Genomic DNA, 24,950 nt, shown 5'->3' with positions numbered 1-24,950 from the left:
CCTTATTCATCTCTCACCTCCCATGTTCACACTGACAAAGCTGCTCCATCCCATGCACTGGGAATCAGGGATCCTTTGTCAAAACCTAACAGGTGATCCAGCCTGCAATACTTGGTCATGGTATCTGGGTAACTTTCTCCCTGTCCTTGCAGACATGCAATCTTAGTTCACGTACGTAGCGTTTTATAAGCAACTTTTATGGGTTCTTTTCTCCATAGGTGAGAAAGTAGTGAAAAGAAGTGAAAGAAAGGGAAAAGGACAATTATAAATATACACAAGACAGATCAGGAAAAACAATAGCAATGAAACAACTGAAATCACTTCCAGTCTCTCTATCCAACAAACTCTTCACTCTTATGGTCTCTGGCATCATTTCACAGTAACTCCATAAGATGTTCACCTGCTCCTGAAGCTATAAGAAACAAACAGTGAAACAGGAACAAAGAAGTTCCCACCTATGACCAGCAGCACATCACAGAGAGAAAACATTTTTATTGTTAAAGCTGAGGAAAACCAAATGCACATACACGCACACACAGCTCCACTGCTGTGCACTACTAGCACCCTCCCATTTTCTATATGCATCTAATATCAGGAAATTTATATTCAGGTCAAAAGCTCATGCTGGCAGGAAAGTACTTTGGAGAAGAGAGGGGAAGACAAAAAAAAAAAAAAGAGCCTACAGTTTCTTGGCTTGTGACCAGCAGGCTGGATGCATTCTATGGAACTAGGCCAAAGTGTTAGTTATTATATTCAGGAGAACATCTGAATCCCAGCTCAAGGGAGCCGAGTTTGTGGCTCTCATTTGTGCTGTATATCAGTTGAATATCAAACCACATTTTCTGCCTTCTGAATAATGAAGCTTAATAGTTTGGGACTCCCATATGGTCTATTGTTAAAGTATTTCCAAACACTGGCTGCTTCTTTATTTCTGAAGGAAAGATTTCTCTTTGCTCTTCAAGCTTTACTTTTTTTAAGAAAAAAAAAAGCTTGTTAATAAAAGCTGAATGTGTTCATTTTCTAAATGTTTCCAATGATATAAAAAGGGCTGAAAAATGAGGGAATAAGGAAAACCAAATACATTTTTGAAATTGGATTTTTTTTTTTAAATGTCACGTGTGAATGTTTGTTTTAGTCAGAAGCAGCTGGTACCACCGGGCTCTGCTGCTCAGAACAGTGCATGCAGGAGCTTTCAGGAACCACGGGCTGTTCAAACAAAGAAGGACCACACAGGCTTAAACCATTCACAAAAGGACCCAGGCCCATTATTTGACTATTACTTACAGGGAAGCTTGACCAGTAATGTAGGCAGTAAATACTGGAGAAACCTGTTCTGTGCACAACACGGGTTGTCTTTTCACAAGTCCTGCTCTATAATTAGCTACTCATTCCAGGAAGGCATTGCTGATGGACAGAGTATATCAATTTGGCATACTTAAAAAAAAAGTTAAGAACCTTGTCAAATAAGAAAATCATCAGCATAATAAACACTGCAGTGTGTTAGGTATAGGAACCAGTGCTTCTTCTCAGGCATACCAGAGATGAGTATTCTGTTCCATTTGCAAAAAAAGATTTAGTAGCAGAAAGACTATCTAGCTTGCAAGAGCTGTGGTGCCCCAAGCAGCGTGCTCACAGTCCAGTCCTGCTGCCCCACAGCTCTATCAGTGTGGAAGGGCTTGGCTGCTTCGTAAAGCAGAATTGAAACTGCATGGCACTGCAGGATGGTTGCCAGGCTGAGCTCGGGTCTCTGCCTCTCACCCTCACTGCAGGGAGCCCTCAGTGTGGCACCGGCTGCATTTCTGCTGGTCGCTCAGCAGCACTGAAGGTGCTGTTCTAGGCACTGGCCAATAGTGAAAAGCCAGAGCAATGCAGAAGTTCCTACAGCCCAGGCAGCTAAGCAGAAACTTTTGCTCTCTCCTTTCTCTTCTGTTATATCCCATGTTGCAGCTTCTCATTCCCATCTCCTGCTGTCTGCCCACTCCCCCGCCCCATCATCTATCTGCTCACCATTACCTTCTCCGCTCCAATGTGCAAATCTTCAGAGTCAGCTGTACTAACCCTGAAAATAGGTGCTCATACGCATCAGCTGCCTTCTCCCTGGGCAGGAAGAAATTCAGTCTGGTATTTCAGCATTTGCTCTCATCCCAAATCAGGGAGAAAAACTGAAATTAGAGACTCATTGTAGATTGAACTTCACAAGTTTAAAAAAAAAAAAAGGAGAAACCTATTCATGAACTCATGAACTTCAGTGCATTTGTCTCCATTTGAAATGGAATATTTTAACTTCACTGAAACCAGCGCTGGCTCATTTTGGTTTGGTGGCCTGACCTAAGAAATTTTATTCTGAGTCAGTATGCTTGAACTGTTTTTATTCCCACCGTTGTGCACAGCCTCACTGTCATTGCAGTTTGACAGCCTGATAACCCTGCTTGCACCTCCGGCTCAGTCTCCATGGAAGGCAATTGCATAGCACAGAGGTGCCTCATGGTTCCAGAGACAGCCATAGTGGCATGTGGGAAGGAAAAGGCTTGGAGTCCAGAAGAGGATGGGTCTGTCAGACCACTGCTCTCTGAGCAGCTGTGCACTGCTATGAATACAGCACAAGTTTTTGAACAGATTCTGAGTCAAACCTTTTAGACTTGCTAAAGAAAAGCAGAATAAGGAGGTATTCCCATTCAGTTAGCGAAGACCCAGTAGTGTAATATTTCTGTTAAAGAGCATGTTTATTAATTCCACAGATGAATAGAAGTCTAGAATTAGATTTTTCTATGAAAAAACACCTGCTATTTCAAGGAAACTGTTTTTTTTTTTTCCCCCCGAAAAAGCCACTCCAAAGGAAAACTCAAATCAAATTACAGCAATATCAGCACCCCTCTGCCTCATACACAGCTCCTGCAATGACCCAAGAACCACAGGGTGGAGTTCATCAACCAAGTGTAATGTCTAGTTCAAACAAGGATTGAAGTAGAGGTTTTGCAACAGATGTCTGAATCTTGCTGCTTCTAGCTGAGGAGTGGGCATGGTTCTTACGCCAGTTAGGCAGAAACAAGTGCTGATGGAGCTGAAGGCTTTGAATTCTGCCCCAGATGTTTGGAGTGCCACCCACTCATGCACCAAACAAAGGGGAAGGATTCACTGTGAGGTGAAGTGTGCATTCACAGGAAGTTAATTTAGCAGTTTTGCTGCAGAATCTATAGAGATTGTCTTGTAATGTGTTTTTATTTTAGGTAGGTGTATCTGTGAGAAGGCTGAGTGCGTGTGCATCTGTGGCTTTGATTTACTTTTTGAGAAAAGAGAAGCACTTCGCCGGTAGCTTCAGTGTTGGAAACTGCAAGAAACTTCTTTTTAAAACACATAACCTTCTGACTGCTTTATAGTTAAATGGAATCATAACCAAATAAAGATTTAGCCCAACAGTGATCTGCCCTCAAAGACATTAATCTGTCACACCTAATAAAAGGGGAATAACCTTTTCTCTGAAAGATTCAAACAGATGGTGCGTGGCTGTGGTGGGAACTCACTAAAAGTTGCCCCTGTAATAGGGATAGCTGTGCAACCAAAGAAGCTGGACTCCAGCATGAAAAGTGTCTGTCGTGCTTTACTTGTGTTTTAAAACCGGAGTTCTTTATGATCATATCTCATCACTTCTGTGGTTGATACATCCAATCAGCTTTCCACTCACTTTTTCTCCCCCCTTTATGCCAGTAAGATCCAATCTTGAAATTTTCACAACTTCTCAAAGTAGTTCTTTTGGGAAATCAGCAGAAGGTAAACAAATGCATTATGACAACACGTTAAAGCTCATTTTCCTATCAAGACTTCAAGTATAACCTCATTTGTCTGGGCTTCTGGTATTCTTTTGTACCACACACTTTAGTGTGTGTTTCTGTTCTTCCTTCCTTCCTGTGAGTTATGTGGGAAATATAGGGTTCATTTTCTCTTCTCTCTTCTCCTCCCAAACCTCAATCCCAGCTTTCTCTTTTCTAGTTTAATCAGTGGAGTCTCTCCTTCCTCTTAAGCACCATGTTTTTCAGGACACAGGTGAAAAACATTTCTGGATCATTTTGCTCAGGGCTCTTTTTTGTCTTCCAAAGAAGCTACAAATGGCTTCTGGAACACTTTGCTTCGTTTCCTCTCCTGGAAGAAAGCCAAAGATTACTCAACTCTCTTTTCCTCAGATCTGCCACTGAGTATACTAACCTATCCCAATTTTCCACCCACACTGAAGGAGCTCTGAGATTACAAACTTGCGCGAAGAGCTTAGCCCTAAATTCAGCTCGTTGTCCTACAAGAGACCAGACGTGAAACTAACACCAATGCTTAACAGTTTTCATGATATCTCAAAGCAGGTGAAGACCATTATTGTCAGATTCCTAGCGTGCAACAAGACTAGTAGGGAGCACTGAGAGATATGAGGTAGCAAGAGACCAAATTCACTCACAGTTGCAGTCCACAAGAGCATACTGAACTCAGAGAGCAGTAAACTTAGCCGCTGGTTTTCCAGAGCAGCCAGAGGAGGCCTGGTGTTGGAAGGCCTGAGATAATCCCCAGATTACCCCTGAGCACAGCTAGTAGGAGAAAATATCACTTTGCATGGCGAAGCCAGGGAGTATGCTTTGATTTCATGTTAATGAACATTACCACAGAGACCAATTTCATTCCCCTCTCTATTTTTTATATATTTAATAAACCAGAATGAGCATTTTATTTTTAAGCAACATACTTCAAATACTACAACAGCAACATAACACAGCACTGTGCAATAACAGGAGAGGGAGAGAATGAAGAAAAAAATCCAGGTGGTAGACACTGCTCCAGCCACTGCACAAAATGAAGGCTTGAGTGCACATTTTTGCCTGATTGCATAGCTGTCTCTGCTACCCATCTAATCTGCTTAGAAAACTGGTTTTGAAGGATATGGTTCAGACATACCATACTACTTGCACAGGGGGTGGAGAAGGGGGTGATGAGGGGGAAAAAAAGTGCTGCAGCTGCAAAAGATAAAATAGAGACAACTAATTTTCTCAGAGGTTGCAACACAACCTCTCCCCCTCCTCCACATGCAGTCACTGCACTGGCAGGATAAGCTGGAGATTCTCCAACGTAAGCAAGAAGGCACAACAAGGTGTGCAGGCCCTTCTCCACCCCGATACCCACAGCCCTTGGGGGGTACCACAGAAAGCAAAGGCTGACAACCAGCCAAATGGTGACATTCCTCCACCTGCTCATTTCAGTTGCATTACCATTTTTAAGGGAGGGCACGTGAGAAATGCTCTTCACTAGATGTTATGCTGAGACAACAATGAACACAAGGAAGCTGCGAAGTCCTGTTGTACGAATTGGTGGCTGGGTTCTGATCTTTCATTGTGTGATCCAATTTCCCCTGACATCCAAGCCATTTGCAAACTCCGTGCATACACTTATTTAAGCCATGTGTCCTGAAATTGAAACAGCTGAAGGGGATGGGAGGGGTGGGGAGGGAAGGGAACCACTGAATTTCTGGTGGCAGTGTCTAAAATACACATTTGCAAAAGGAACTCTCATTTTAGGTAGTCACTTAGCAAAACAACTGTTGCTGATAGGCAAGAGGTATAGTTTCAAATGACCAGCAGACAAAAAATAGGCCAAATAAATAACTACAGTCTAAAGGGAGAGGGTGGGTCTGCTCCAACAAAAGTAACAGAAAACACATGGATTACCAATGGGCAACCCAAAGTGAAGATTAGCAGACCCTGATTTCAGTTCACTGTAGCAATGATACTACCTAGCAGAAGCAAAACTGAAATCAGAGTCTGACCCAGGATGTCAGGGAGGCAGCTGCTTTGGGAATTTAATTATTTTTGAATTAATTTAATTTTGAATTAATTTCAATTTAGATTGCTTTATTTCAGTAGTTTGAGCTGCCTTTGCAGAAGGGCTAGCAGCTTTGGCCTGTTGGCACGTGATCTCTAAGGGTGTCTTTTAAATGGAATTGGACTTCTTTGGAATGGCAATGAGGGAAAGGAGGTGGGGATTGTTTATTATGAAAGCAGACAGCATGACAAGCTTTTTGGCACGTTTGTGTCTCTTTTGACAAAGGTATGTTTTCCTTTATTTTCTTGCCGATACATATGCTTACCCTCTCCTTTGTGCTCTCCTACATGTAGACCCATCCGCTCTTTGAAAGTATCAGAAATGCCAGTTGTGGTCTTTGTGGGGACTTTGAGGTTGCATTGTGCAAGTGCTTACTCCCTGACTGGAGTGAAATACAAGGATTTTTTTCCATATATATAAATAATTTTTCAGCTTTCCAGAATAATAATTGCTTACATAAATTAAACATCTGCAAGCAATAAAATCCCCATACAAACAAGAAGACAGTTTCAGTCTGACTAAAATGCTTTTCTTTGTTAATTGCTAAGAATACCACTTTCTTGTCATTTACAATGGTAATTTCATTAGTTCTCTAATTACCAAAATATTTCAGTTCTTCCTCTTTCATGACAGAAAGGAATAGGTCCAACTCCCATCTCCACATCAACTCATTTGGTTTATCATTTGGTTCTGCAAGACCAAATGAGAAACAGGCTGTTACATCTAGCCAGAGCAGAGATCAACTGTGTGGGCAGCAGAGTCCACCTGCAGACCTTCTCTCCCTTTATCACCCACAGTCTCCCCAGGACTCTGCCAAATTTTCTTCAGTACTATGCTATGGAGTACAGCTGCTGTGGCAACTAGGTACTGCAAATGCAAAGAGGAGCCGAAATGCTGATAACATGAGAATGCTTAGAATAGCTGATGTCAGTGGGAGAGAAGGGGGACACCAGCTGAATGTGCATCACACAGTGAAACAAGTCAGCTGGGAAAAAGCCCACACATGATTGCTTGGGGACATAGAACTAAAAGGGCTTTCGCTGTTTTGAGAATTGCAGATCATCTCTCCATCTGCAACTTGGTACAAAACACGGGGAACAAGATTTTTAAAATGTAGTATTTTATCATACAGGAAAAGCACTAATCATTCGCAAGTATGTTTTCTACATTCAAGAATCTGAGAGGTTAGTCGCAGTACTTGTCCTCTATCCACTGAAGGGAAGAAAGGCCAAGCCCATCTCACTCAAGGTCAAATAGCAAGTTCAGCAGATAACGATGACAAGGACTTGTTTACATCTAAATCCCATTCAACAGATCTACCCATTAGATGGAAGAGATTTTAAACAGCCCCATGCATCAAAAATTACTAATGCCCTGCCAGGCTGACTGCGATATAGAGCTGAGAACTTACGCATCTCCTTCCTCTGACCCCCACCCCACTCTTCCCACTCTGGTGTCATTCCAAAGCCCACGTGATGAGATTTTCCTAATCAGCAATTAAATAGTTAATGCTTACATTACAGCAGATGGAACAGGAGTTGCTGCAGGGAAGGTATGCAGAGAGAAGGAGGAGAAAAGAGAAAGCAAAGAGGAAAAAGCAGGCACAGAAACAATCCTGAAGCAAAGCAGTTTTCGTATTGAAAGGGGTGATTGGTTGACTAGACAACGTAACCCTTAAGACTTAGTCTAGACTAGGATAAAATGCTATATTGTTGAACGTGTTTGAAAGGCACAGCGTAAGCAAGGCTTACAGCCTTTAAGCATGTGGTAGCCAAGGTAGATACTAATTAGGACATGTTCACTAACACATCTTAATGTTCCACGCTTAAATCCTTGCCAGAGAACTCAAGACTATGCAAAGCAAAGGTCTCTGATGTTGTCCCAGTAATTGTAAGTGCAACTGTATGACATGACACGGTGCAAAGAAATCAGGATGCCAAGGAATATCCCATGTCTTACACCCATTATTTTCCATATGATTGTTGAATGTCCACCAACATTCCCATTGTAAAATATTCAATCTATATTGTACCGAACAACACGCTATGATACTTTTCCTCTAAAAATCTAATCAAAGCTCTAAATGCCAATAGGAAAAGAGACTCCAGACTAACAGCATCATATACTCTTGTGAAACTTCTTTTGCTCAGTGTTTGCTCAGGCAGATTTGGGAAGGAGGGTGTGAGGAAAAGAAAAGAGGGCAAAGAAAAGTGTGCCCAGGGCCTTAGCAACACCATCATTTTGACAATCCATTGCCAGATTCGTAATTGAAAACAAGTCCCACTTCACTAGGGGAGCCAGATGCATCCACAGAAAACTTGTTCAGATACATGCTACAATAAATACCAGGAGAATTACGAATGCTGTAGCTTCTTCTTAACCCTTCAAGCAGTATTTTGGGAACCGCCTGTCAATTTGAAAGACTGATCGTTTTCCTCTTGGCATGTTTTAGGCTCTAGGTGTGCCCCTAACCAAATAGGCTTACCACTTAAAAGCTTAATTGCACCTGTGGCTTAAACCTTATCCCAGACAGTATTTGGGAGCATTTGGATTTGGGCGTTTCAGGTGTGGGATTGGAGCCTGCTTTCACAAACAGAGCTAGACAAGTCAGAGTAGGAGCCCATGGTGCATGCAGACTACACCAGGCAGCAAAGGATGAAGAAGGAAGAAATGTTTTTTCCATTTTGATCTCATTTATCTGTATTTATATTTCCCAAGTTGGGTTTGAGTAATGTCCACCTCCTTGTTTGTAACTGAGGGCAGGTTTCGCAGTCTCAGATTTCTTTTCCTCAGCATAAAAGATCAAAGTTTGAGCCACTTGTGCAACTTAGGTGTTTACAGTGAACTGGTTTAATCGCGTAGCAAGCCCTCCCTCCATTATCAAAGTCACGCTCAGCCAAGCTCTTTCCTTCCATATGCACCAGGAAGGACCAGGAAGGGAGTGCCCATGTCAGGCTTGAATTATAAGCCCCCCATCTCTTCTGTCTGTCCTTATACTGGAACTAAAACACAGCATGCCAGCAAAGAGTCTAACACATTCCCTTGTCTGCATGGCTGGCAAGTCATTCCCAGGCTGTGTTTTTAAAGAAGCTTTTAAAAAGCGGCCAAATACAGTGTGAAGAACCAAAAAGGAGTAAGTTCCCTTTGCTCACCTTTTTTGTATTGCCAAGGTACTACAGATACATGTGCATCTTACTGTCCCATGAAATACAAATAAATACAGCATGATAGGAGTCCATGCTCGCAAGCTTTGTCTTTCCTCATCTCATTCCATCCTCATGACAGGATATTCAAACTCGCTGGGTCTCAGTTTTGTGAAAAATTGAGTTAAATCTCATGGATTTGTGAAATAGTTTTAATTAATAATCTCAAAGCGCACATCTTCAGATGGAAGGCATCATATAAATATTAATGAGCATTGCCTATTGGCAGTGTGTGTGTCCCTGAGGAATCATAAGCATCATGGATGGATCAAAGAGGGCATGTAGCTCTGAGAGACGGAGTGGTGGGAGTTGCCTCTGTGTTTAACTATTTGTTAAAGTAGATCCTCAAGACTGTTGTTGATATTCCCTATCAAGTTACAGCAGCTTTCAATTAAAATTACATTTTATCCTTAGGCAAAATTCCACAGTGTACCTTTTAATATTAGCAGGGCACATTTTCAGTCATGTAGATCTTTCTTCTATGTACATATAGCAATAGGTCTTTGTAAATAGGGGCCAAACCAACTGGGAAATGGAGATTTTCACTCAATTCTGATCTAAATAAATCCCCCTTACCTAGCTTCATTACCAAACCATTTCCTGCCCTGGTGGCAGTGTGTTGGCAAGAAGTGGGATGGGGATGTGGCAGCTGTTTCCTCCATTATGTTAATGAGATGGGGATAACCTGGCAACACTTCAGCTATGGAGCAGAATGCTGCATGGTAAAGGTGCCGCATCTGTTTTCCTAAGCATCTCCCAAGCACACCAAGCACAAAGCATGGCTCTGGATGGGTTCGGGGAGGGCACAGTGCTGGGTGTGCTGGCGCAGCCCCATGGCGTGAGTCCCATTGCCTGGGGAGCTGTGACCAGGCCCAGCAGGAGCAGAAAGAAGCCACAGCCTCCTCAGAAATGCGGGATGGCCGTGGGCCTCTGCACTGTTTTCCAAAGAGGTGCTTATGTTTGTTTCTCTGAAGGGTTCAGTAAACCTATGGGGCTTGTTCCTGGGGGCAATGGTGGGGAATTGGGAAAAGTTGCTTTGTTAGTTTTTGAGTTTGTTTGTTTGTTTGCTTGTTTGCTTGTTTTTGAAACATTAGAAGACGACAGGGAGCAGGAACTAAGGATCATGAAGATAATTTTGTCTCATTGGCTGACTTCTTACCTCTCTCAGACTAGTGAGACTTCACAGTCACCTTCTGCCCACTGTGCAGCAGCCAGGGCTTCCTGGAAGCTTTGCAAACTGGAGATGTGGCCAGCCAGAGAGTCCTGCCTGCTCTGTGAGGCCTGCATGCAGCTCAGTTTCTCACCAGGAGAACAACGATGGTCCCATGTCCAGCTGATCCCAGCTAGGTCTCCACAGCTTTTGCTTTTCACAGTTGCTGCTAAAGCTATGCCGTGGCTACCTCTGGATTTGTCTACCCTGGGGCCACTGGAACACATTTCTCAGTACTGGTAACAAGAACAAAAATTGAACAGCATTGGTACCTCAGAGTGGTTGTAATTGTGTTCCTGAACCGCTCAGAGAGAGTGCAGCAACCAGATAGCAGGATGGGGTTAAGGATACTTAACATTTACTTGTCAAAAAGGGGAGGAATTTGGAAGATGCCCAGGGCAGACAACATCTTGATATCCAAGGGAAGAAAAAAAGCCCCCAAAATTAATTTCCTCCAGTAAAGACTGGATGCTCACAACACAAGCTGAGTGGTCACCAAAACAACAGCCTATAAACACTTGGATCTACTTGCTATGTTCTGCTAAAAGATAAGATAGAAAACAGAACCGTATATTGACACCAAGTATCGCAGATCTTGCCACAGTGCCAGCAATCTTTAGGCAAGGAACTGTGAACCGAAACCAGAGGGACAGATTAATTTCTTCCTCAGCCACTCTAGGGAATAAGTATTGTTTTTGTAGGAAACTCGGGCATCAGGTCTAGTAAATACTTCTCCATAAACTCTAGTCTGAAAGAATTGCTTTGGAAAAGGTCATACCACCTCCTGTTCCCAGAATTAAGTTAATTAGAACTTGTTCCTCTCTGTATAAGTTCAGGGATCCTCCCACAAAGGAGGCACACAACCAAATCATTATAAGATGTATATATGCTGTCTTAAGCAAACAGACTTATTTGTGATATCACTAAGATTACTTCTGGTCATCCCTATAGAAAAACATTCCATCGGAAGGAAAGCACACTGGGAGATTAGCATAACCAATGCTTTGCCAAGTACAAGGAGCACAGTACTACTCATTAGGCATGCTGATATTTTTGTTTCTCTACCTGGATGACTTTTATCAGGTATAGCATCAGCCTTTCATGCAGAAGGAAATATTTGAACAATAGAAATTTTCACTTACTGATTTTGAAAGATTTGCAGTGCTTTTTCCCTTCTGACACACTTTGTTTTCTTTATTCCATCCAGGCATTCCTGCTGCATACATTACTGAGGTATTTCATTTCCTCTCCATGTGACCAGCTACGTGCATTGAGAGAAAGTAAATCCAGGTAAGACCTGCTATCAGTTATATCTGGGTGCAACTGAAGTTTGATCAGCAATGAAGGTCAATACACTGCTCTGTATTTTCTGTCCACAAAAAAAGTTACACAGTTCACTGACTGAAAGAAGAAAAAAAAAGCCTAGCCTACCCTGTGGTTCTTTGGCACAGAAACATTGTCGTAGATGCCTGCCACAATACTCACTGCTGGTTTGCAACAGTTGTTTAAAGACAGAAACTCAAACCCAAGTGTTTAATTACAGACATGTCGAGCATAATCTAACTTCAGCATAGCATAAGCTACGCAGGATGCTAAACCCTACTTCTTAAGCTGGGAGGTTTTCTGACAGCCATGATTGCTTGCGCTGAAAACAGCCTTGAACCTGCTAAGCAAGAAATCAAGGAGAATAGGCTCCAGTTCCCTGAGCAGCTCTCTCCTTCGCAGGCCCATAAAAAGGGTCCAAAGACTATTTGTGTCAACTCCCTAAACCACAAACCACAGCTAGCCCTCCCTCTGAAGCAGTTGCACACTGCTCCTTGCAAAGCTGAAGCAAGATATTTTAGCACACAGATCACCTTCTCTGGGGGCCCACCCATCCTTTTGGGTCTCGTTCCATTCCTTATCGAAGACTTTCAGACCTTCTGCCTGGGAAGCACTAGAAAGTGGGGCATGTTTGCCTCCACATTTGTCACCCTTCTGTTTCACTGTTGCCCTGTTCTCCTGACCAGGGTGCAGTTTACCCACCCAGACTGGTTTCTCTGATACCAGGAGTGGGGTAATACATGGAGAATTACATCTAAAAAATGACAAAGTGGCAATTTTGGCATTTGAAACAGAATGGCAATTCAGGGTGTACTCAGTATTTCAGCTTTAAGCTTCAAAATAAACAAAGCAAATCTGAACTGTAGCAAGCAAATAGCTTATGGGCAGCTCAGACTTGTCCTACACTTTCAGGGCAGCCATTTCCCATAAATACGCATCATTTCAAACATGGGAAAGGGGGAAAGGAGACAAAACAAATTGAGTCAATTGCTTACTGTCTTTCTGATTCAGAGTCCTCAGCAGATGTAAGTCAGAAGACAGTTCTGTGAAAAAGTTCCTTTTTATGTATCTGGGGCAGCCCCCAAAATTTTTACTAGAGGAGAAGAACTAAACTGCAAAGTTGTCCACACCCTAGCAGGAATTCAGTCATTTTTCACCTCCCACAGGTATCATTAGCATGCTACTGAGAGCAAAAAAAAAAGCAGCTGAGATCAAACACAAGCTAGTAACAAAGCTCTTCCTCTTGTCATCCTGCATTGGGCCAGAATTTCTGGCTGCAGCTAGCCTTCTTCTGAAAGGCTGGGTTAATTCAGAGTCCCTTTTTAAAAGAAGTGCCACACTACAAACATACTACAGCTGTGGCACAGAAAGTGCAGAAGGCAGGAAGTCTGACGTTCACACCAACCTCGGCCCCTTCACTCACACCTCTTTTCAAATGTGCTTTAGCACATGGAGCCCACATTTTCACATTCTCAGAACTAACTTTATCTATCACATTGCAAGCTGAAAAGAGTTTTTAAAATTGTACAAATCCCTCTTTTCAAATTCAAAGAATCACTCTACTGAGATAAACTAATTATAACGATTACAATCTGTTCACCTCTCTGATTTTTTTGTAGTTAGTTGCTAAACTCTCTTTTTAAATAATCTAATTTTTACAAACTAAAATACAAGTGGAAACACCATACCAACTGTTCTCACAGTCTAAAAATGTCCGGATTTTCAAACTTAAGTCCACCCCTGTATAAAAGGGCCACACACATGTAGGTGTCAATCAGATGCTGTGGCAAAACAGAGGGACCCAGGCTGAGATTTCAGAATAGCACAGACTTTCCTGGGCAGAAACAGAGTGCCCGTACTCACCCATCTGGAATAATTTCTGCATTTTAAATTTCAGGCTCTTGAATTTGATCTGAAAGGCAACTTGCTTGATTTCTGCATCTCCTGTTTTGTAATGCTGACAATAGAAGTGGGAGAAGAGGAAAATAAAGACAAGCACAATATATGCAGGGCTACACCGTATTTGTACCTAATAATATGATTGGGACTGCCGTTGCAGACAACTCAGGAGATCTGTTCTGTAGCAGGAAATTCTGTAGCCAACACTGTGCATTTTTATTCCATTCTTTTAAAGAAACTATCTCCATTCCCCTCTTCTCAGCAGCAGGATTAAAATAAAATTATAAAAAAAAAAATTAAAGTATTTGTAGGAGATGGCTAACAAATGGATAGAAAAGTCTGGAGATTGCTCAGCAGAAGGAAGCCACAGGCAGAAATCAGCCATGGCAAGTAAATGAGGACAACAAAACACAGCATTGCCCAGCATTTGGACACTTAGTGAAAGGCTGATGATTGGGTGGAAAGAGCCAACCCACATGGTACTGCAAGGTCTCGAGTAGTATTTTGAATCAGGTAAGCTAATATATCACCTGTACCTGTTCTAAACCATGTAGTAATACATGGTCTCTGTTTCTTTTGTTTTTGATTTCCCTTCTGGCTGCCCTTTTCAGAGTAGCATTTATCTTGGAGAATATCTTGTATTTTCTTTTGGTCTCTGAAAAAGGACCCCAAACATGTGGCAGGGCACACAGATTTGGAAGCTTTTGCATGTTTATCTTTACTGATAAGCCTGCAATCTTTGCTGCAAGCACATCAGCTTGTGTCTGCAGCATAACTTTATTCTTGTTAATGCCTTCCTAAAAACAGGCTTCTTCAGAGCTGGGCAATGTGTTTAACCTTTTAGTGGCTGATATAAACAAGCTCTAGTGTGGAAAACCTATTTGCCCTCCTCAGAGATGTATGATGTTTTCACACATCTTTGAAAAACAAGCAAGCAATCAAGACTGGCCTGCTCTGAGTCAGCAGCAGTGCAGATTAGAGATACCACCAGGGAAATTTAAACCCAAAAGAGCTCCATCTTCCCAAAACCCTGTGGTTCTATGCAGATCAAAAGTACTGTCCGTTTAACATAAAATGAGGATTGAATGTATAAAAATTAATTAAGATGACAGGACTTGTTGAAATTATATTGTCTTATTAATTGGAGACTGTCAACTGGAGATATTTGGATTTCTAGAACTGGAGAATCAACCACAGTTCTAAAATATCTGATCTTATTCTACCAGGTTGAGTAAATGTGTTCATACAGCTTTGATAACACACATACATATGCATGCCAAGGACAAACATCCAGAAAGTCAGCAGGGATTTACCAAAGCTGAGATGTGAAGAGCTTGGACAGCCTAAAAATCACAAACAAGTGGCTTTTTTTCTAGTAGCAGGTTCCATTTATTTCCTCCCACTTGCTCTTTCCCCACCTCCTTCCTACATCCCTGAGTCAACCTCCACCAGGCAAGTTTCAGTTAAGCATGTGCTTTGCCAGAGGTGTTTGTAGATCAGGTTTTTAAGTTTATTTGTAGTACACACGCACAGTGTCTTCATCATTTCAGGCATGAAAAGCCAGGTAGAAGGAACATGAATTCATCAACTGATCCACAAAAAACTACTTCCCCTGTATTTGTCTTCTTCTGTAATCCAGCTCAAATTTGGATTCAAAGAAAATATTTTTTCTCTTTTATCTCCTCCTTATTATTCATAGCATACATGATCACTCTACTGAATTTCCAAGTGAAAAATTCTAGAAGAAGTCAACTTTTGGCAAAAACAGCAGTCCATGAGACAATACAAGCATTCTATGAACAATTTCCCAACAGTTGGAAAATAGTGCCGTAAATAGAACTGAGTGAAATTTGCAGGCAAAGTTCAAATGGTACAGCACTCCTTGTATCTGGCAAACTGCAAGTTTCATTAAGCAGTGTTTGTCCTAAATGGACATACCTGACCCAGCTGAACAGTTTGTCTTCTCATAAGAAAAGTGTAACATGACCACAAGATGACTTCCAAGCAGAAAAGCATGTGTGTACAGAAGCAAATCCCTGAGCCCAATTCCAACCCAAGAAAATAATTTTGCTGAAGGTTTGGCTTTTCCATCCAAGTTCAACTCAACTCAGGTTTTACTGTATAAACTTTTGCTATTGCAGAGAGAGGCCACAATTTGCTTCTCATTCTCTATCTGGCCTGGATAATAAACATCCAGTAAGCCCTTTCAAATCAAAGAGTGTATTCTTGGTTAGTTTTAACATGAGTTTGACTTTCCCTATTCTTAAATAGCGGTAGTTGCTGAAAATTTTTCCTCAGCTTCAGATATTCAGAGCAAGTATTCAGAGTGATGGCCAAGAAACTTCAACATTAGGAGGCAGCACAGAGGTGTCTTGAAGGAGAAGAAAAGGATGTGCTAGACAGTTTGCTAATACCCAGAATTTCTCCCGGAAGAAGCTAGCTGCACACCCAAATGCCTCGGGACAGGGCTGTGTCCATCCCTCTTTCCACAAGAGCAGCTTTCTAAAGAAAGACTTCTTTACACGCAGGACTTAGGAAACTTAATTCAGATTAACTGAAGTTGTGAAGTTAAAGCGAATTAGCTAAACTCCATTATATCTCTGTATAGGAACACTCATTCAATATCAAAAGGAACTTTAATTTTATTTAGTTTTTATTGGATTAGAAGCATTTTAATTCTAAGTAAGAGTGTCCATGCAGAGATGAATGAGCTGAACAAAGAATAAAGTTACTTGTTATGTTGGTGTTCAGTGTGGCATGGGAATTTCTGTGCTGAAGTTCCTTCAGCCTCTCACACTTTAAAATAAGCTAACTAAAATTATATATTCAATTTTTCTAAATATACATGTTCACAAAACTCAAACTACATTAAAAACAGGCCAAATAATAATAACAATAGTAATCACAGAAGAACTCAGGCTTTGAATTTTTCTTTTGTTTCAATTTACAAGAGCATCTGTGTTGATCGGAATAAAAGTATTAGCTGGTAAACATGAGGAAAAAGGCACTGGTACAATGAAAAATGGAAAAAGACAACAACACACAAGAAATATTCATGGCATTACTTCATGTAGTGAAATGACTGACAAAGGATCCCAGCCACAACTCTGCAACAGTTTACTTATGGACCTGGATCTAGGTTCAGCTTATGCCATTTCCATGGGCTAAATCTACCCCTCTACCAGAAAGGATTGCTCTCAAGTTTTAGAAGCAATGTTGTGGTGTTTGTACGTAATTTGGTTTGTTTCCATCTTACCTGAGCAATCCAAACCTCTTACAGCTTCATGCAGGGCCATACAACACTGCAACTCAGCTGCATGGACAGTGCAGTTTTTCATCAAAAGTACTCAGCAAAGATCATTTCACAGAAGAGAAATGGCAAGTCATGGTAAAGTCGTGTCTGTACAATGATACCACTCACATAGATGGACGACAGAGGTCCAGCTAGCAAAAGGGATACTGATCAACTGCTCTTCTGCTCTGGTGCTTACAAGGGAGGAGAAGGGAAGAATACAGTCACACTTCACTAAACAGGGTAAATCATATCATTCGGTAATACCACCTGAAATACAGTCTCTTAGAATCCCCTCCAGGAAAATCTACTGAAAGACCAAGGACATTTACTACATTCACTAGATGTAGCATGCAGGGAATATATGAGACAACACAGGACCATGCACAGTGCAGAAAGACTTCCGTTCAGACGGAAGTGGAAAGAACCAAGAACAGTTAGGATAGAGATATGTAACATTGAGTACTACAGAAAAAGTGCACAGAAAAACACAATTTATACTGGGAAGGAAAGGGAAGGGAAAAGGAAAAAAGGAAAAGGGAAGGAAAAGGGATGGGGCACGATGAGAAAAACAGGAAGAGGGGAGAGGAGAGGAGAGGAGAGGAGAGGAGAGGAGAGGAGAGGAGAGGAGAGGAGAGGAGAGGAGAGGAGAGGAGAGGAGAGGAGAGGAGAGGAGAGGAGAGGAGAGGAGAGGAGAGGAGAGGAGAGGAGAGGAGAGGAGAGGAGAGGAGAGGAGAGGAGAGGAGAGGAGAGGAGAGGAGAGGTATGAATGACAGCTGCCTGGAATGATTGCTGGTCTGTAGACAACAATGGCAGTGATGCACTGAGGAGCAATACGACACGTCATCTTCCCTGACCCACAGAAAGTTCAAGACAGAGCCACTGGAGTACACTGGTGCAGCTGACCTGTGGGGCTTCTCAATCCCCAGTTCAAGATTCAGGGAGTCAGGAGTCAACAAGAATGGATTAACTGCAAATATGTTGTACATGAAGGAAATTAACCCAGCTAACATATAAGATTCATGTAAAGGCTAAAAACTCTTCTGCCTTAGGGCATAAGCCAACCACTAACTTCCTTTATGGGCAAGTTATTCCTTGGTTGTTTGTTTTAGAAGTTGTACCTTTCCCTCAAGCATCTGGTGCTTGCCTGTCTTGGAGAGAGGATGCCAGACTAGATAGACAGATCATGGCTTCTTACTGGTATGGCAATTACTTCATTCCACCCTGGAAGGGGGAGAACACACTGAGGAAAGCAGGGAATGTTAGATGACAAGTTCCAATAACACATAGCTCCATTAAATAGCTTTTCCTCTCCATCTGACCCTGTACCCTCACGACAGCATTACACTGGAAGCATGCAGCAACAGGGCATGGCCCTTTATGTCTTCAAAGAGTTCTTTGTGCAGGGTTCGGCTCTCATCCTGGTCTTCATGCATACAAGAAGCAGGATGTTCTCATATAAGTAAATGTTTTACAAAACAAGGGGCCAGAGCAAAACTGATCTGCAGCCCAAGTTAATATAGAATGCAATATTTTGGATCTCACTGGACACAATTGTGCCTCCACATCAGGCTAGATCACTCACTGTTCTGTATAATTTGTGCTAAAAAGAGTCCAACAGAGTTTACCTACGAAACCTATTCTGTGCAACCTCTGAGTAAACCATCACATTTCCAGTAAAATCGTATAATAAATGCTTGTATCAGGCTATAGCTAGAGGCTTGGGATAGCATATATACTTGAAATGGGCATTTTGCAAGGTCCACTCTTCCTAAAATGTGTAGGAGCCAGAAGGCTCCCAAGTCCCCCAAGACAACTGTAGTCTGAGAAAACTTAAACCCACCATTCTGACAGAGAGAAAATAATTCTCTCTGTTGATTTTGGCTTTCTGCCAGTTTAACCTTCAAATCCAGGTCTCTCAATCTGTGTGTTAGCAAGAATTGCTGATAGATGTCTATGCAGATTAGCTGCCCAAGCACTATCTCACTTGTAACTTACTTCATGGATAGTCTTCTTGAAAGCAGCAGCAGCTGTTGCTGATGCTGCATTTATCAACTGGAGCCCTCATTTCTTCACTGCCAATCTGCTGCACAGAAAGCAGAGCTAAACAGACAAGACACAGCCAACAGGGAAGACCTTGCCACACTAAATAACAAAAAAAAGCCAGGAAGCTCAAAGCCTACACCTACCTAGTGAATTTATGCTTGTTTTTAAAAGCAGCAGAAGAGTGTGGTTAAGGTACAGATGAATGACTTACTTAAGTTTAGACAAGTGTTATCTAAATAGTGCTATTTTAGCTTACTAAAGTAACAAATACGAGAATTGATTTAATAACTTAATGTTGGCTTTGGACAGTAGAGGTCTGCATCAGTGGACTAAAATGCTAATTCTATAATCTTATCAAATCACTGTATAGTAATAGAACTTTTCTATGCATTGATAGAATGGGGTTTGGCTCTGCATCAGAAAATAATGCCTGGAAGACAGAAGAGATACTGATTAGCAGGAACTTTTCATGACTGGGTGCATAGTTGTTGCGTTCTTTCCTTTTCAAAATATTACTCAGTATCATCTTAAGGTATCATGTGATGAGAAATTTCTTTTAGTAGTCTTTTATTTTGTGTTATTTAAACTCTCTTTATGTTTCTGAGAGGTGGTCAACACGATACTCCATAAGACTTAAGTAAGAGGGAAGTAACTACTGGTGCACATGCAAATCTGTTCATAGTAAGCCTCCATGAAAGTTTTTTTTCATCAAGGTACAAGCAAAATAACTTACTGACTTTAATTGGCAAGTACTTTGTATTCATACGGTATCTTTCATCTACAGACTTCAAAGTATCTGACAGGAGGCAGGCAGTTGCTTCTCCATCAGTCCAAAGAAGAAGCCAAAGGACAAACTGGCAAGGTCTCCAGGACAAGGTAAAACCATTAGCAGAAATCTAAATTAACTGATTCTCAGACCTTAAAAATAAACTGCATGGCTGGCAGTACAAGTTACCATTGCACCAGAGGGCAAAAATACCACTCACCCACAGTAAGGATTCTTTAAGAATTTAAATCACATTCATTAGAAACTAAATAAACATGGCACACAGTACTCTTCTCTAAACAGAGAAAGGATGAAGATCTGAAACCATTCCAAATCTTAAGCTCTGTAGCGCACCAAGGAGAACTCCTTGAATGAACCTGCAAAAGCACAGGTCGTCAGTTGTGAGGAGAGGAATGGAAATCCTGCTTCATAACATAGCAAGTGTTTAAATAAACTTGTTCAGATGAAGATCTCTGCTCTCAGGAGGAAATATAAAACTATAAGAAAGGTCATGGAAATAATTTCAAAACTGGCATGTTAAGAGAGCTTTGTTTCAGCCCTTCACCATGTTCTTTTAACTGAAGAAATGCTGACTGCATAGACCACTCAATTGGTCAGCAGAAACTCCTTTTAAGCTTTAATGAATATAGAAGGAAAAAAAATCCCTGGACAGTGCTGTTTTAAAAGAAACTTATGGCTTCCTGTATGTTTCAAAATAAACAAACAAAAAATGATGCTGAGGCAATCTCTGGAGCAAGCAGTCTTTTAACATTTAGACTGCAAAAGAAATATTTTAAAATACACTCCTTAGATATGAGAACTCCCATGGCTTACAGAGGTGAATAATATTAGAGGCTAGTAAAGTTTATTTTTCTTGAAGTTTTCACTTCAAATAAAGCTTTGTGTTAAAATGTATAAGGGCAACTGTTAGTGCATTGAAGTCCTGGTTGTTAGCCAGCTAGAGCCTATGAATTATGTTTAGTGAGAAGTTTATTGGCTCAGTAAACACCATTCCAGTTCCCCTCACCCCTGAACTGTGGAAGCCAAATCAAGAGATATTCAATGCCATGTTACTGCTAGAACCAGAGCAGCCATTATCTGATTACAAGCATTTTATTTTTTGTGAAAAATTTGCTATTGCATCATTTAATTCAAGGAAGTCTTTAAGTTTAGCAAGGCAACACACAGAAAGTAACTGTTTGCTCCTGCTTACCACCATCTGGAGCAGGAATATTTGTTTCCGTCTCATAGCTTTCTTAGTGCAGGCGCTACAATAAATGCAATTCCTCAAATGCTTGGTAAGACAGGAGTCTGGCAAGAACTTCAAACTAAGCTTAGAGTAGACAACCACAAGACCTTTCTGAAAACCATCCTATGGACCCAGGGCTGAGTATGGGTTGGTAAGAAGTTATTCATTTAATCTCAATATAACTTAGTCTCAAGGGAGACACACAAAAAGTGGATCCACTCTGTGCAAGTCAATGATGTTGCATTTTGGAAGATAAAGAGTCCAGAACAGCTTACAACATCACACCTTAATCAGAAAGCTGGCTACAGCTCAGGTAATATGCACATGCAAGCCCAAAAACAGAATTAGAGCAGATTCATATGACATTAGCACTGTCTTGTTTTACCCTTGTTGTGGGAAGTGTCAGGGACCAAAACAGAAGGCAAGCATCTCCAGAATTAGCAAGTCTGACATGTAGCCGTGCAAAACCAGAGGCAGCTTCTGTTTGCCTGGCTGTCATTGTCCTGGGCACAAAGCTGTCTTATCTGGTTACCTTCCACTGCCATTAGCTAAAGACACGCATACTGAGAGTAAGCAGTGATTAGTCAGTGTGCAGTAACTTGTTAGTGTGCTTGTTGCTCCAGTTCCCTGGAATACCTAACATATACCATAAGACTACACAGGGATTGTGTCAGTCCTTGAGGCAAGGAAAGTTAATTAAGTTGGAATAATAAGGATGGAAAAGAGAGTGCTATGATAACAGTAGCCTGTACTGGTAGTAAAGTAAACTGGAACACAAGGAATTTAGGTTCTCTTCCTAGTCCTTCCCATCTGTCACACAACCTTGGCTTCTTAATGCAGCTATTCACAGCTCTGCTTCCTTTCTCGTTTTTTGTCTATCCTGTCCTCTTTCAGAGAAGAGATGGTGTTGTACAGCACCGAGTGAAATCTTTAGGGCTTTGCAGTCCCTAAACTGAGCAGCACTTTTGTATAAAGTCTTTGCTATAGACCAGTTTATGTGTACCACTAACTACAAAATCTCATATTCTTATGTAAATGGTTCTTCTGATGCCCTGAGAATCATAATGACAGAATCTGTCCATCTGAGAAGGAAGGATCTGTGCAACATATTTAATACATCCAGGCAATCTCACAAGGACATGCCAAGGCCATATTATCACATCCATAATGAAGCACCTCCAGGGAGAAGGCACAGCTAAAATCTTTCTACCCCAGTGGTGGTGAAAGACAAGATACCCTTCTCTTTAAACTTAACCCTCTCCCTTCCAAAGAATGCCTGGAATTTCTACTATTTCCCAGCAGAGACTGGAAGGCAAAGACTTGGCATAGGGCAAGACAGATAAGAGCAGTTGCCTTCGTAGATTTTAACTCCACCTAATTGCTTAGGGCATGTGATGTTTAGAGAAAAAAACATACACATCTGTCAGAGAGACTTCAAATCACTGGTATAATTCCAAGAAAACAATGTCTAGTTTACATGTGGCTGCAGTATATAAAACACATCTGTAAAACTATAATATAATTCAACTGCTGCAGGTTTAATTTCCAATGGAATGATACTGTTTTCCCTCTCAAAGACTGCCATTTAGGATCACTAAAATGTTGAGTAAAGTCTTAGCTGTCTTCTGAGACACATGGTTAAGGTTTGTTGCTATTGGAAGCCTCTCTAAGCAAGCCACATTTAAACATCATGTTTTGCAAAAGCGCTTATATTATCTTGCATGCGAATTCAAGTCCTTTTACCAGTTTAAAAGTTGGGTTGGGACAATTTGCTTACATTTGGAGTTCTTTTCCAAAACTAATGCAATGTGGGATTGAGTTGTAGATATAAGACAACTGGATAAACTGCTATTATCTGCTTTGCATCGCGCACGTACCATCTATGTTTTCCTCCTAAGCTTTGTTCACATGTACAACCCACTTCTACAGCAGTTGCACATTCAGCATGCTAACTATATTATTCTTGGCCGTCCTGTTAAACTCCCAGTATAAGTTAAATGCACAGTAGATGTGACCATGATGGATTCCCAACAGTTTCTAGATGGCTATAAATGATAGTTGGGCAAGGGTGGGAGTTTTGATATGTAGTCATGAAGCTGAGAGCTTTTCTATTCAAATAGGGTGTTGGCTGGTACTATCTCTGTCACTTATCTGGTGAAACTAGATTACCAAAATGTACTGTGCTTAGGGCTACATCAGACTGTCACTTGGAAGTTCCAGTTAATATTACATACAGCTGCCAGATTGCTTAGCTAAATTTCACACCGAGATCACACAAACTGTGATTGTTGATGTTCTGTTTGTTTCACATTGCCATTCAAGGAGATATATTTGCATTATTAATACCTTGTATGACTTGAATGATGGCTATGTCAGAGACTGGGTATTTCACTGTATACTGACAGGCAGCTGTTGGCAGTATCCTAACCCTGCAGTGGACAATTTTAAGTCTCTCTGATCTGCAAGTTTGGGTGATGCAATATCCACTTAGGATTCTCACACAGAGCTAGGACCCTGCATAAATTATTTTGTGCCTCTTGAAAAAAAGAGAGAAAGCAAGGAAGAAAGAATTAATCCCAAAAGCATAACAGAAATTTGTGGAAAGCTAAGCTTATTGGCAGAACTGACCTGCAAGGTGCAGAACATTAACAAAGAATGATGATCTTTAGTTAGATCTCATAGTGTTCCTCTAAGCACATAATATCATATTTTCTTAATGCAAGCCACTTAGGAGCAAATATCAATGAAATAAATTAAGTATAATAAAAATACTGGGTTTAGAATAAAAATGTGGTTCCTACCTGTAGGCTTGTAAGGAAAACTCAGCACAGTCTTACACTTCTCATAGGTAAATTCTGAATTTTCACCCCCTTGTTCACAAGCCAGGCAGAATAAAAATATCCACCTACATTAAACCAAAGGGAGCCACTCGTAACCCAGACACAACCACAATAGACATTCTTGACAGTCACTGGCTTAATAGAACATTGCTTTGTGGTTATACCCACTGCTAGGATTTCACATTGCAAGTTCTAGCACACTTAATTTATTCAAGGCCATACATCAAATATGATTATTAAAATTTAGGATGGCATTTGAGATTGAAACTTTCTTTCGCAGGGTGTATAGAAGGAGCACGGTCGGGACTGTGGATGCATGAGTATATGAGTATGTAAACACAAACTTGTAGCCATCACTGAAGAAAAACAATGGTCTTTAAGATGGGAAAAAAAAGTTGTAAAAATAATCAATTCCATTAAACAGCTCTATAAATCAATTCCACAAAAATCAATGGGTAGCTACATCCATGAAGTGCCAGGTACCTCCCACACATCAGGTGCAACTGCCCGTGACAGCAGCCCTGCAGCAGCCCTGTCTGCTGGCGATTCAGACAGTCAAGGGCTGGAGCAAGGGCCCGCATTGCCCATGCTCCTCTACTGCGCTCTGTCCCCTCCTGAAGGGAAGCTGTCTTATGTACAGGCGTAAAAGAGGTGGCAGAGGGACTGCCCCATTTGGGATGTAAGGCCCAACAGCCACCAGCACATAGTAAGTGGCATACTGGCTAAACAAATTACTTCTTTTAAGTACAGTTCCACTTTGTATCAGTCTTGACTATTCAGTGATTCCCCAGTGACTGCGCTATGCCACTGTCCTCTCACTTTCGAAGTGTTGCTTGGTTCCATTTTCAAATTTATAGGCAGTGGGTGCCCCTGCAGTGACTGGAGAAACCCTTGGGGGTTTCAATTTGCACTGGCAGCTCTCAGATGACTTTAGAAACAAACCCCCTGAGGCCATGTGGCAGAGAAGGCATGAAGGCACAGAAGATTCTGGCTTTGTTAAAACTTGCAGAAAAATGCATGTCCTCTGTCTTCCCCTTCAAGTGTTCCACGTGTGCTGTCATGTCCCTGGGCCTGTTATAGACGCACGCTATTTAAGAAATTCAGGCATAGCATTTTAGCAACAGAAAAGCTTGATGAGTTGGCATCTGCTGCTCAACACTAAGTACTAGAACCTATTTTTTCCTGTTGTAGCTGAACACCAAGCATAAATGAGTTCAGTGATTCCACGCAGCGACATTTGTGTCTGGTATTATTCTCTAATATTTATAT

At 41.3% G+C, this 24,950-nt stretch overlaps 1 protein-coding gene across 8 annotated transcripts in view; it reads right to left on the bottom strand.

Annotated features, from left to right (window-relative positions):
- Nucleotides 1-24,950, bottom strand: part of HIC2 (HIC ZBTB transcriptional repressor 2) — a 74,784-nt gene that overhangs the window by 35,970 nt on the left and 13,864 nt on the right. For 2 of the 8 annotated variants that reach the window (XM_048964641.1, XM_048964646.1), the window contains exon 1: nucleotides 18-15,834. The exons of 4 other annotated variants lie outside the window; for them this stretch is intronic. The gene's annotated coding sequence lies outside the window, so the exon portion shown is untranslated. Of the gene's footprint in view, nucleotides 1-17; nucleotides 15,835-24,950 lie in introns of those variants that run through there. 2 more of the 8 variants (XM_048964643.1, XM_048964642.1) reach the window with 2 other exon arrangements.

The sequence above is a fragment of the Lagopus muta genome, chromosome 17 (assembly GCF_023343835.1).
Source record: "Lagopus muta isolate bLagMut1 chromosome 17, bLagMut1 primary, whole genome shotgun sequence".
Classification (NCBI taxonomy): domain Eukaryota; kingdom Metazoa; phylum Chordata; class Aves; order Galliformes; family Phasianidae; genus Lagopus; species Lagopus muta.
Note: the sequence above shows the minus strand (reverse complement) of the source record. Positions and strands in the feature narration are given on the sequence as shown.